Below are 13771 nucleotides of genomic sequence, written 5' to 3'. Positions count from 1 at the left end.
GGTGACTGCACACTAGCAAAAAGAAAAATCTGCAGTGAAATCTCCCTATATAACCCCTCCTGGCCTTAGTTTAATAGGAATCAATAGGGAGATCATAAGGTGAAAGGTGACAGGGCACTGCGCTACTAAGTGACTGATATGTGGAAAAATGAATGACATAAACTAGATAAAAATATAACACTCAACTTGGTGTAAACATAACATAAATTTGTAAGGTAGTGCAAAAAATGCCAAGTGATAACGCCAGCCGCAAACAAACCGGCTATGAAGTGATAGTGACACAAGTGAATAAATCAATGGCTGATATATACAAAAAGTGACCCAGTCCCAGAATACTCAATCTAAAATAATGGATAAGTGACTCACTCCAAAACATCAAAAAGTGACTCAGTCCCAAAAAAGAAAAAAATGAATAAAAAAATATAAAAGGAAAATGACAGTCCCAAAAAAAATCAGAAAACAAAACAGAAAAAAACGTAGTGAATCTTCAGTGCATGCCGTGACAGATCCAGTGCTGCAAACATATAAGGACAAATCCTCCACTGGCTAGCATGCACGCTCACCTTCAAAATTTGACCCACAAGGAGTCACAAAGTATACAAAGCCTCAAACGATGATTTCCAAGAAAAAGATCCTCAATACAATCAGAGAGCCAAAGATCATCTCCAATGGCACCGACAAACACTCATAAGCATGCTCCAGCAATGGCCGCAGACCTCTGTCATCCACAATGCCTCACATGGAAGATGCAAGACTCCCATAGTATAATATGTCACAAAGTTTATTTAAAATAACATCTAGAAATCACTACTCACATTTGAAATAGGTCCGCAGACCAAAAAAGGCAAAATTCTTGCAGAAAAAACTTGGAAAGGTGTAGGGGTTTTGGGAGTACCAAGATGGCGGCTGCCATCCGTACCGGATATGACGTCACCATGCTTCCGTCCTAAACGGTACATCACGGGTCATGTGACTTCCTCAGGGCTCCAGGGAGGTCAGAAGGAGAAAGTGGAGGGACCTGGGTCCTGTACAGTACTCCAAGAAACTGGTTAAATGTCAAGGTAAGGGCCCATGCAGGATTCATTGCAGGCTGTACCCAAAGTATGGGGTCTGGCTACGTCTCCCAATGTTTACTGAGATTGTGCCAATCCAGATGCACAGCTTCTATTTGAGGCGTTCGAAGACAGTGAGGAGTTGATTGAAGAATCAGAAGAAAAACAAATAAAGGGGAAAAAAATATTTAAAGTGGAACTAAACCCTCCTATTCTTTTCAGCCAAAGAAACCGCCATCTTGGGCTCTGTTTGATCAACAGCTGCCATGGTGCTGCACATGTGATCAGTTATGACAACAGCCACATGATGGCTTGACAGTTTTGTTGAGAGTACAAGCAAATGTGACAGCTGACATTCCATACATGTTTTTTGAAACCATTAAATTGATGGGTTTAGTTCTACTTTAAAGTAGTTGTAAACCTTGGACATGAAATATGAACAAAGCATGATCAAGCTTGTCCTGACAGGCCCCCCTTACCCTGTACAGAAATTCACTGGGAAGATCAGTGTACTGCTATTTCTCATTCCCTAGCTCTCTGAGCTCCTTTTGCAGCTGAAATCAGAGGGGTTGGCTCTGAGGAAGAGGTTGTGTACTCGAAACGCATTAGCCAGTTGGTCATCCAGGGTTCCATCTTATGGACTCCGATGTTGCTTGGATCATACATCTTGTTCAGTTTGACATGCCTGTGTTTTTATGTCTATTGTGAGTATGATACTTACTTTATTTCTTCAATAAATATTTTTAACGATAATGCACTAGGTCGGTGCGCCCTTTTTTTGTTTCTCCATTTGCATTAACTGTGAAGTGCCATGTTGTAGGCCTCATGCTTCTACATAAACAGAAATAGCTAAGAAAGGAATGTGACAATTTACTAAACTATAGGATTTACATACAAGTCAACAAATGACACCTACGTGATGAAACCAAATGATCATTGCACATCTTATGCAGGCAAAAAATACAAGATGCAGACAGGAAGGTTTCTAATGCCTTTAAGCCTCAGCTAAGGAGTCAACTGATTTGTCAGCTGCAGCCAGTAATCTTGATAGGAGCATAAGGCTGGCCATACACTATACAATTTTCTGCCCAATTTCCTTTTGGATTTACCTTCAACTGTGTAGTGCAAGGGCCTGCCTGATTGGATACAACTGAAAGTGTTGTTTGGGTTTGACCTCCTATTATGTGGTTTTTGGTAAATCTAAAGCAAAAATCTCAAGAACATTGTATAATGTATGGCCAGCCTTAATCTATAGAAAACCCTCCATAGGATGGGGATAAGCATCTCTCAGCAGAGAGAAAAGGTCCATCACCTGACACTAGCAAAAAACCAAGGTTAGCTAGGAATGGGAAGATTTATATAAGGTGATGTCCCTATTATTGCCAGTGTCCATTCACATGAAGGTAGCTGTGTGTATAACCCATGGACTAAAGATTTTGTGTACTGCACTGAATGGCTTTGAAAGCCGCACTCCCAGACATTTGCAGTTGCTTATCTCAGCAGTGAGCAACCTGCCCGATTAATATTCCCCCAGAGTGGGTGGCATAAAACAGAGTTGTATAATTTAAATTTTTGGAAAACGCTTATTTTTAAGGAAGATACACCTAAAATGTACATGTGATTCCATTGACTAAAAGTGAAAAGGCAGGGGAAAAAAGTATACAAGACCGTAGTGAATTCCAGCATGGATTAGTTGCTCAGTTACTGGTTTATCCATTGGAACCATTATGTTCTCACATTCAGAGTTCTCATTTCAAAGTGTAGCACATTCACTTGACTACCTATACATGCAGAGAAATGACAGCTAGCAGTAGGTGCTGTTCAGACTGGAAAATTTTCAAGCCGGTTCACACAAACCGGTGCACTACCGATGGTGGGCAATGTCATGGCAGCAGTACAGATTTGCTGTAAAGAGCATATCACACTGTAACCATTATTTTGCTAGAATGTAAAATGTTACAAAGTGACATTTAATTCCATTCTATTGGCTGCAGCATGGTGCAGTGTGGTGGTTTGTTTCTCTTATTGTTTTATTTTAAAAATCTCAGAAAGTAAATTCAGGGTTTTATCCAAATGTGGTCATTTATTTTAACATAGACCTCTCCTCTTATCTTGAAGGCTTTAACACAGTCTTTTCCTTCCAGGATATTATTAACTTTCCAGATGACTTCTGTGATTGTTCCAGTCTGCTTTAACCCCTTCTTGCCGAGCTTGTGCATATATGCTCACAGAAGTGGGTCTTTATCCGTGAGGCCCTGGGCTGCTGTTAGCAATCACAGGGCTCCGTACAGCCTGTTTGGCAGGACTATGTTATGCTATGGGGACACAACAGCAATATGCACACAGCTGCAGGTCCTAATTTGAAAGGTGTGTGCAAGTACAGCCCTGAACACAGACGGCGTGCTTTTTGGGGCCACTCATCAGCATACCTGTGAAATCAGGACTTGCAGCTGTGTTCATACAGCTGCTGCGTCCCCATAGATCACGGTTGTCAAACTGGTGGCCCTCAAGCTCTTGCCAAACTACAAGTCCCATCATGCCTCTGCCTTTGGGAGTCATACTTGTAATTGTCAATTTTGCAATACCTCATGGTAGTTTGGCAACAGCTAGAGGGCTGCCAGATTGACACCCGTGCCATAGATTAAAAGCCAGCTCTAGCTGCATGAACAAACCGCTCATTTACGCTGTATGGGCCAGAGAATCCATGTAAATGTGCAGATCTTTTTTTTTTTTTAATTTTACATTTTTTTCACAATGTTATTATCATTAACAATTTTTTCCCCCGCAATACTGTTGGGGGGGGTGCTTAGATGAGATATCAGTAGCTTAAACAGACTCCTGATGTCTCACTTTTGAGACAGAGAAAAGAATGACCTTGTCCTGCGTGACAAGGTAATGGAACTTTATAAAGATGGAAAAGGACATAAAAAGATGTCCAAAGCCTTGAATATGCCAATCAGTACTGTTAAATCACCTATTAAGAAGTGGAAAGTTTGGGGATCTTTTGATACCAAGCCAAGGTCAGGTAGACCAAGAAAGATTGCAGCCATAACTGCCAGAAGAATTGTTCGGGATACAAAGGGAAACCCATAGGTAACCACCAGAAATATACAGGCTGCTCTGGAAAAAGACAGTGTGGTTGTTTTGAAGGAGCACAATATGATGACACTTGAACAAAAATGAGCTGCATGGTCGAGGTGCCAGAAAGAAGCCTTACTGCATCAATGACACAAAAAGGCCTGGTTAGGCATGTCAAGGTGTTGTCTGGCATATTGTAACTGGGCTTTTTTGTGGCATTGGTGCAGTACAAGCTTCTTTCTGGCACCTCGACCAAACAGCTAATTTTTGTACAAGTAACACCGTACTGTACTCCTTAAAAACAACCACACCATCTTTTTCCAGAGCAGCCTGTATTTTTTTTGAGGATGCCTGTGGGTTTTTCTTTGAATCCTGGACAATTCTTCTGCCAGTAATGGCAGCAATCTTTCTTGGTCTACCTGACCTTGGCTTGGTATCAAGAGATGCCCGAACTTTCCACTTCTTAATAGGTGATTTAACAGTACGGACTGGCACATTCAAGGCTTTGGGCATCTTTTTATGTCCTTTTCCATCTTTATAAAGTTCCATTACTTTGTTACGTAGGACTTTTGACAGTACTTTTCTGATCCCCATGGCTCAGTATCTAGCCTAGTCAGTGCTTCCACGTAAGAGCTAATAAACTCATTGACTATTTATACACTGACACTAATTGCAATTTAAACACCTCTAATTGGCATTTTAACCCATGTGTGTCACCTTGTGTGTCTGTACCAAGGCCAAACATTCCAGGGTATGTAAACTTTTGATCATGGCCATTTGGGTGATTTCTGTTATTATGATTTAAAAAAGAGCCAAAAAACTATTTGATAATAAATGGCTTCATATGATCATCATCCTTCAATAAAAGAGCATTTTTTTGGCATGATCAGTCATATTTTCAATATCAAGGCCAAAATTTCACAATTTCTGCCAGGGTATGCAAACATTTGAGCACAACTGTATATATATTGTACATTCATATCAGTTCCTAACCCTCAAGGGGTGTACAATCTAAGGTCACTAACTCACATTCATACATACACATACTAGGGCTAATTTAGAAAGGAACCAATTAACCTACCATCATGTTTTTGGAGTGCGGAAGGAAACTAGAGTACCTGGAGGAAACACACGCAGGCACAGGGAGAACATGCAAACTCCAGGCAGGTGGTGCCGTGGTTGGGATTCGAACCAATGACCATAGTACTGCCAGGTGGAAGTGCTAACCATTTAGCCACTGTGCTACAATATATTAGCTGTGATGATCTGTACAATGATAATAACACATGTCAAAGTTGCAAATTTGTGTCAGGCATTAGGATTTCTTTTATCCTCCATCATGAAGATTTTAACAAAGGAAACAAGATTCTTCCTGATCCAGTATGGCATTTGGATAAAACTTTGTGTTATTTTAGAAGTCACAAAATGGCTTGTACTGCAATAACAAAAAATAAAAATTAAAAAAATGAACACAACAGACAGGAGTTTCTATGAATAAAGACAACATAACACCATGCAATATCTGTGCATAATGTAACTGCTTTGAGCACAACGCGATAGTTGTTCTAGGGTTAATTTCCAGGCTATAACAAGCTCTTGCAAGCATTAGAAGTGCTCATTAGGTCATGCTGGAAAAGCTCTGTGATCATTCAGCGATCATTCCCTTTTAACTGTAGAAAAGGGAAAAGTCTCTTCACTCTTCACGCCATAATGATGGCAAAATCAGTAAGCTGTCTTTGCATATCACAGTGGTACAGAGTTCCAAATGAGCACAGGAATCTTCCCATTCTTGGTGAGAAATGTGCCCTTACACAGTTTGCTTAAGAAAGATGGCTTGAGAATGGGAGTCATTAGAAGAGGCTACAAATATAAAAAAACAGGTTCACTCTTAGATAATCTGTGTTCAATCAGGGTGCAAATGAGGACAGCTAGATGACAACTGTGTAGAGGTCATGAATCTACAGGTTTCATAGTACTAAAGGCCAGAGTGAGATAATGTTGTGCTATACAGCACTATTGCATCAATCATCTGGAATGACAGCTTGTGAATTTCTATTGATAGGAGTCTAATGAGGACTCTGAGCATAAATATGCAGCTGTCTGCAAGGTGATTAACAACCAGAGGTAGGGCAGCTGTTGGCTAAGAAAGACACAGGATCATAAACTTACTATAAGAAACATTGCAATGTATGTTTCACATTATGAAAGATGAGCCTGGGGTCACATATATGCAGTGCGGTACATCGCATGTGACTCGCGCAGAAACCGCACTCCTGTGCAAAACACATGCGATTTGTGTGCGATGCGATTGGAGCCATACATTTTGTATGGCTCTAATTGCACCATACCAAAAAGGTGCAGGACCCTTTTTTTGTGTCCGCACTAGAATCGGATCGCATGGGTATTCAGATCTATGTGATCCGATTCTGCACATCGCAATGTGTTTTGCGGACCACTTTTGGGGTGTTGTTAACCTAACATACACACCCGCAGCGGTACGCATGAACGGGGTGCAATTCTGATGCGGTGTGGAATTTGCACAGAAAACGCTGCAAATTCCGGAACGCATCAGTGTGAACCCAGGCTCAATGTTACCATGATGATTATCACCCAACATCACTTTGAGTTTTTTATTGTCAGAACAGTGAATCAGTTGTTTTATATTTGTTGTTTTGCTTTTTTACTAACTGATCAACAGAAATAGATTTTTTTTTAGCAAAATATACTGTAAACAGATCTCTGCCAAATGATTTAAATGAATTACAAAAAATTGCACAGCAGCAGTAAAGTCTTGTGCTTTATATCTAAAGCGGTGCCTATATTAACCACTTGCCTACTGGGCACTTTTACCCTCTTCCTGCCCAGGCCAATTTTCAGCTTTCAGTGCTGTTGCACGTTGAATGACAATTGCGTGGTCATGCAACACTGTACCCATATGAAATTTATAATTTTTTTCACACACTTGCTCTATAAACAAAAAAAAAGCAAAAATGTGAAAAAAAAGTTTTTCTTTGTTTCTATTATAAAATTTTGCAAACAGGTCATTTTTCTCCTTCCCTGATGTGCATTGATGAGGCTGCACTGATGGGCACTGATAGGAGGCACTGATGAGGTGGCACAGATAGGTAGCACTGATAGGCTGCACTGATGAGGCGGCACTGGTGGGCATTGATGAGGAAGCACTGATGATGCTGCAGTGCTTTGCAGCAATGATGGTCACTGATAGGCGGCACTGATGGGCGGCACAGTCTGATGGCACTGACTGGCTGAACTGTCTGATGGCACTGACTGGCGGCACTGATGGGCACAACTGCTGGGCAATACTGATGGGATGCGCTGATGGGGTGCACTGATGGGTGGTACTGCTGGGCACTGGTGGGAGGCACTGCTGGGCACTGGTTGGTGGCACTGCAGGGCACTGATCATCAGGGCAATGATTATCAGTGCCAGTCTGCTTTGTGACAGTTGCTGGTCATCGGCAGCAGTTTCCTCACGCTGTCAAAGAGTGAGGAAACTGCTGCCGATGACTGGCAACTGTATTTACTCCGTGATCTGCTGTGTCCATAGGACACAGCGATCATGGAGATCGCCAGGTGCTTGCCACTGGGGGCATGCTGGAGGACATCATATGATGCCCTCCCAGAACTGGATAACCGCACTGTAGCTGTCATTCGGCTCTATCGCAGTTAGCAAGTCGTCAAGTGACTCAAAACATATCTAAATCCAAAAACAAAAAATACATACAACTTACAAGCCTTAGCCTATGGCTATATTATACAGTACATTTTTTTATGGTCCACCTTGGATCAATGTAACTATGTATTTACCATATATGGCCAATGCCCCTGGCAGGTGGAAATCACTGAAGTAAAAATGAATACAAAGAATTTTCTGAATTGAGGCAGAGAGGCGCAGAGGTGATGTCACATGTCCTGTGTTCCTAGCTGGACCAATGTAACTATATACAATATATTGCCAAAAGTATTGGGACACCCCTCCAAATCATTGGATTCATATCCATTGGATTGGATTGGACCTCCATGGCCACAGGTGTATAAAATCAAGCACCTAGGCATGCACACTGCTTCTACAAACATTTGTGAATGGGTCGCTCTCAGGAACTCAGTGAATTCAAGTGTGGTTCCGTGATAGGTTGCCACCTGTGCAATAAGTCCATCCATGAAATTTCTTGCTACTAAATATTCCACGGTCAACTGCTAGTGGTATTATAATAAAGTGGAAGCAACAGGGAACAACAGTAACTCAGCCACAAAGTGGTAGGACACGTAAAATGACAGAGCGGGGTCAACGCATACAGATGGGCACAGTGAGCAGAAGTCGCCAACTGTCTGCAGAGTCAATAGCTAAAGACCTCCAAACTTCCTGTGGCCTTCAGATTAGCACAACAGTTCCAGAAAAGGGAACTCTTAAGACGTCAGCATACCAAGACATTTTGGACAATTTCATGCTCCCAACTCTGTGGAAACAGTTTGGGGATGGCCCCATCCTGTTCCAACATGACTGCGCACCAGTGCACACAGCAAGGTCTATAAAGATATTGATGAACTAGTTTGGGGTGGAGGAACTTGACTGGCCTGCACAGAGTCCTGACCTCAACCTGATAGAACACCTTTGGGATGAATTAGAGCGGAGACTGCGAGCCAGACCTTCTCATCCGACATCAGTTCCTGACCTCACAAATGCACTTCTGGAAGAATGGTTAAACATTCCCATAGACACACTCCTAAACCTTGTGGACAGCCTTCCCAGAAGAGTTGAAGCTGTTATAGCTGCAAAGGGAGGGCCAAATCAATATTGAACCCTATGGGCTAAGACTGGGATGCCATTAAAGTTCATGTGCGTGTAAAGGCAGGTGTCCCAATACTTTTGGCAATATAGTGTATAATATAGCCCTACCTGGAATTAATCTTTAATGTTCTGGAATTGCCGAGGCTGAACATGAAAGAGACTTGACAGAGCTGCAGCAGTTTTGCAAAGTGGAAATAAATGCAGTGCCTTGATTTGGTAAGATGATGAAGACCTCTCTACTCAGTCTCAAGGCTGTAATTGCTGCCAAAGGTGCATCTACTAAATACAGGCCAAGGAGGGGTGAATGACCATGGGAAAAAAAAAAAAAAAAAAAGTATAGCATTACATACTTGATAGATAAATTACATTTCTAGTGTTTTCCCTATACCTTTTTTTACAATGCTCCGTTTGGCTGATTTAAATAGCAGTAACTGTGGAAGCCAGCAGGTTTATATTTACAACTGTTTTGCTAGACACATAGCGGTCCACTTGGCTAAAATAGTCCGTGGATATGGAGATAAAAGTAACAATGCTGCTGGTGTATTGTATGGTTATTGATGTCTGTATGAAAAATTCTTGGCAGCTTTAGCTAAATGAAGCTGGGTGCAAGTACAAAGCACTGCTGGCTAAAGAAGCAACTGGGGTCTAGGGCAGGTCAGTATTACAAGAAAAGCATGTTGGTACAGAGGTGGGGCAGCAGGAGTGCACCTCTCATTGTCCAGTGTTTGGGCACTTTAAAGTAGAACTATAGGCAAACTTTTTTTGTTTTCATTTGGAGAGAGTAACAAAGGGTTATCACCTATAACCCCTCTCAGATTTGTTTCCCTTCTGTGACGAGCTGGGGAGATTTACCTTCACCTATCGTCCCATAGCCAAAGCAGGAAGTGAATGAAAATCCCTGTAAATCGGGAAATCCATTGGGGTCCCCCCAGGTAACCAGAAATAGTGTCCTCATTGGAAGATTTCCCCTCTATTACTTATCCGAGGACAATCCAAAATGCTGTTTTGCTTTCACTGAAAGCAATAAAATCGAGACAGGTGTTCTAATCCCTCCCGACGCTATCCAAAAAAAAAAAACTTTTGCCTTTAGTTATACTTTAAAACAGAGACCACCTTAGAGCCTCTTCTATCAACCAGACATACATTTTGACTGTAAGACACTTTAGTTTTTGTACCATTTAACCTGTGAGGAAGTTCAACATACAAGTCAAAGTTCAGGATATAAGAACACTGATTTTTTTAAAGTAGAATACTTTTAATATTTAATACTTTATTTTTTAAATCACTGTAAACTATTACTAAGTTATATACCATATTACTGGTTGCATGCCTTGTTGACTGTGTCTAAGTGCACAAACTGTTATTGGGCCCCAACTTTGGCCAGCTGAAGAGTCAGGTCTAAAGACTGCCCCTTAACAGTTGCTATCCAGACACTCTTGCACCTTTGCTTAGTTGAAGAGGTACATCTCATGAGATGCTACACCATACCCTAGCCAACCCCTTAGAATGCTCTCTAATGCAGTGTAGTATTATTATTCATATTGACATTAAGGGTTTATTTGCACTGTTTATTGCCGATTTGCTGATTCATGTATTAATTTCAGTTTAGTGGTATAGAACCTGATTCTAAGTTACTCTGGCAAAGCTATTACTCAAATTCAAATTTACCTGTTGTGTGCACATTGATGTTCAAACACCCGTTTATTCAAATTCGTATCAATAGGTTGAATGCATCTATGGCTAAATGGGAGTGTCTATTTTCTGGTAGTAACCCACAGCCAAGTTAAAGGTATTCATACGTGTCTTTATACATGTTAGCAGTGACTTTTATTCAACCAGGGGCGTCAGAGGGACTGAGGTTGTCCTTGTAATCAGAGAATCCAAAATTACCAGGTGGCTCCTTCGGGGGTAGCGCTACATACGACATTATAATAAGTTAAATAGAATCACAATTTTTGATAAAAAATAGTCTCCACTCCAGATTCTGTCTGCTTCAGTTTTTGGTACTTCTACTTGTAGACTAAGGCCTAATTTACATGAGAAATATCAGCCATGGTACAGAAAGTATGTTTGACTGGGAGCCTGAAAGGATTCAGATAGTTTTGGCCTCTGAGCCTTTATAAACCAATGTCCGGCAACTAGCAGCCTCAGCTGCCACTGATGTTCAGATGTAATCGCACAGCCAGCAAGTACCTGCAATTAGGGGCTGCTTTGCATCCAAGGATGGTTATCTCTCCCTGACCACAGGTAATTGCTCCCTCTTACTTCTGAACAGCGGTAAACAGCTGTGGCTGCTGTCAGCCTGTCATGGCTTTGTACAGGTTCAGCAGTCACAACTATCCACACAGCAACACTACAGTAGAATTGAGTAAACATTGTCACCCTAGGAAGGGACATGACTGTAGGACCTTGCTGATAAAATGCCCAGAATTAATTTTACTGAAAACAGAAAATTAAAAAAAAGGGTAACTTTGTATTTCAATGGTTTTTATTAATTTTAAACAGTATAAAACAGAGGCAACAAAACAAACCCACGCAGGGGCTATCAATTGCACCAATAAAAAAGGCATAATAGAGCAGACAACGCTCTAATTCCAACAAGGCAAAACGTATGCCCACGCAGGGAAAAAAGGGTAACTTTTTGGACATTAAAGTAACATGTACATCATCTTACTTGGTTTGGGTGATTAGGTTTAGGTATACTTTATAGCCGGTTTACACCAGATGCAGCCCAGTATGTTTTTTTCCTACATAAAAAATAAATGGACAGGCTATATGGGTTCCAATGGTCTGGTTCACTCCAGTGCGGTCATTGCCAGTGCGTTCCAGTGCAGAAAAGGAGAACATGCTGCATTTTTTCTGCACTAAACTGTACTGGAACTTGGCAAATCAAAAACATATTGGAATGCACTGGAACACACCTAAACGCACATGTCCATATTTAAGATTAAGGAAAAAGAGGGGAAAATGCACTGGAACGCATCAAAAACACAAATGCATCCGGACTGCACTTCTATGGTGTGAACCAGCCCCTACAGTGGTTGTAAAGGCTGAAGGTTTTTCACCTTCATGAATTCTATGCATTACACGAACAGGTGTTGCACTAGTATATAAAACAAAATAATCAAAAATAGTTTGCAAAAATATTTTCAATCAATGGTGCATGGAAGAAAGTCCACAGTAAACAATAAAGGGTAAGACTCCACTCTAGAAAAAACACACAGTATTTAAATTAGATAAACAGTGAAAAAAATGTAGTCCACAGTGAGTGAACCTAAAGTATTAATCCGTCTCAGAAGTGATATACTCTGCAACTTCTCTTTTCATCCACTAACACCAGTGTCACCCACCACCACAGTGAGGATATGATGTGGGCTTACCAGATGCAAAGACCCCCTTATTCAGAGTGGTCATAAGCGCTCTATATGCTCAACCTCAATGGCAACTCTCCATGTCAATCCCAGTACTGTTTGCCATGCTCACCCCTAATGCTCACCTGAGCCCGCTCTCAATCCAGTGATGTGCACGGGAGCCTCGGCTGTCCCAGTTCTCTCTCCTCATTAGCTGAGACACCGCATTGGGAGCCATTGGCTCCCACCCCTGTTAATAACAGCCAATGGGGAGAGTGTGGGTTGGAAAGGGGGCCGTGCCACGGGCACATAGAGCAGGGCAAAATTTAGAGAATGAGTGAACAGAAGTCCAAGCACCAGCCTTGCAACTCTTAGAAACAGATTTGTGATGCTGAAAGGCCCAAGAGGCAGTTACTGATCTAGTGGAGTGTGCCTCAGCAGTAAAAGGTGGAACCTTACTGTACCTTTCTCCTTGATCTGGGGAGCAGTTTAGTTGTTCCACTGGGGCAGCAAGTTTTATCTCACTTCCTCCCAGGCTCTGGTCGGCTCTTACAGTGGGGATCCTAGGGATAATAGTTGCAGGGGAGGCCACGAATGAGAGCAATGAAGCAGATTTTAATCCATTTTAATTATACAATATGTGTTTATAAAGTGTGGAGTGATGCTAGAAAAGGGGAGGGGAGCTAGCTGTTTGAGCTGAAAATGCCTGAAAACCGCTTGAAAAAAAAACGCTCAAAATAGCTAATTTCTTGCTGTTCAGGCATTTTCCATTCAAGTCAATGGGGGCACAAATGTTAAAGTCTGCCTGAAAAGTAGCACATGTACTTTTTTAAGCAACGGGCATTTTGCTTCAGGCGACAAAATGCTCAAAAGTGACGAGGTGCCATTGAAATGATTGGGATTTTCTTTGTGGAGCGTTCAGCTTCAAACTCAATAACGCTCAAGTGTGAACAGGGCCTTAGACATACAGTGTATCCAAAAAGTATTCACAGCGCTTAACTTTTGCAACATATTATGTTACAGCCTTATTCCAAAATGGATTAAACTCATTTTTTTCCCCAACATTCTACAAACAATACCCCATAATGACAATGTGAAAGAAGTTCGTTTTGAAATCTTTGTGATTAAAAATAAAAAACGAAAAAAAAAACACATGTACACAAGTATTCACAAGCTTTGCTCAATACTTTGTTGAAGCATCTTTAGCACCAATTACAGCCTCAAGTCGTTTTGAGTATAATGCTACAAGCTTGGCACACCTAATTTTGGGCAATTACTCCCATTCTTCTTTGCAGTACCTCTCAAGCTCCATCAGGTCCAATCTTTCTAGACAAAGGGCCAGTTTATTGTCCTACAAAATTTAGGGGGGGCCGGACTGTGGCCAGCGGGATTGAAAATTTTCCTAGCATCAGTGGGAGAAAACATCACATTTAGTATTATGGGGAGGAATAGCACCCCATCGTTGGTATCATTGGGAAGAAT

The 13771-nt window shown here is 41.4% G+C and overlaps 1 protein-coding gene across 1 annotated transcript in view; it reads right to left on the bottom strand.

The window, feature by feature from the left end:
- Positions 1–13771, bottom strand: part of MGAT4B (alpha-1,3-mannosyl-glycoprotein 4-beta-N-acetylglucosaminyltransferase B) — a 661259-nt gene that overhangs the window by 132006 nt on the left and 515482 nt on the right. The window lies entirely within an intron of this gene.

This window comes from Staurois parvus, unplaced genomic scaffold, assembly GCF_062004578.1.
Source record: "Staurois parvus isolate SC_StPar_1 unplaced genomic scaffold, SC_StPar_1.0 ptg000770l, whole genome shotgun sequence".
NCBI lineage: Eukaryota > Metazoa > Chordata > Amphibia > Anura > Ranidae > Staurois > Staurois parvus.
This window is presented reverse-complemented; position numbering and strand designations above follow the sequence as displayed.